Below are 1,106 nucleotides of genomic sequence, written 5' to 3'. Positions count from 1 at the left end.
GATCAACAGGTGTAGCCATGCAAAGCAAGGATGAACAGCTCGTACATATAGACGGTGTATGTTCGTACGTACATGACAAATATACTTACTGACAAACAACAAATAAACTTACTCACTTAATCAGGAGCATACTCCGGAGCAGTTTTTTTTTTACTAGGGAGCAGTTTTTTTACTCCGGAGCAACGTGGATACTTACTCCAAAGCAATGTTTCACTACATGTACATATAGATGGTATATGTTTGTACGTACATGACAAATATACATACTTACAACAAATATACTTACTCATTTACTCCGGAGCATACTCCGGAGCAATATTTTTACTCCGGAGCAGTGTTTTTACTCCGGAGCACCACGTATAGCTACTCCAAAGCAATGTTTCACTGCATGTACATATAGATGGTATATGGTCGTACGTACATACTTACAACAAATATACTTACTTACAACAAATATACTTAGTCACTTACTCCGGAGCATACTCCGGAGCAGTATTTTTACTCCGGAGCAGTGTTTTTACTCCGGAGCAACACGTATAGTTACTCCAAAGCAATGTTTCACTGCATGTACATATAGCCGGTATATGTCCGTACATACATGACAATTATACTGTCTTACAACTAATATGCTTACTCACTTACTCCGGAGCATACTCCGGAGCAGTGTTTTTACTCCGGAACAACACGTATAGCTACTCCAAAGCAAGGATTCACTTCACGTACATATACATGGTATATTTTCGTACGTAAAACTAACCTGTACGATAAAACTATATAAAATAAAGAAAAAAGGAAGGCCTCCCGGCGTTTAGCCTTACGGCCAGGGCAAGTAAGGGCATGTCTCACGAGAGGGAGGTGGGGGTGGTGTTAGGGGGGGGTGTGTAAGAATTTCCTCGGTGGGTAGGAAGGTCGACCTGAGCCTTGGTTCAACCAAAAAAAAATAGATAGATTAAAGAAAAAGGCGTAGAGCCTTACAACCAGGCCAAATAAGGGCATGTCCCTCATGATTGGAGGGGGGGGTCATAAGGGGGAGGGGTCATTAGGGGGGGTGTCATAGTTACCTTGGTGGGTCAAAATTCGACTTGACCCCTCTTTCACCCCTACCC

Source organism: Branchiostoma floridae, chromosome 1, assembly GCF_000003815.2.
Source record: "Branchiostoma floridae strain S238N-H82 chromosome 1, Bfl_VNyyK, whole genome shotgun sequence".
NCBI lineage: Eukaryota > Metazoa > Chordata > Leptocardii > Amphioxiformes > Branchiostomatidae > Branchiostoma > Branchiostoma floridae.
This window is presented reverse-complemented; position numbering follows the sequence as displayed.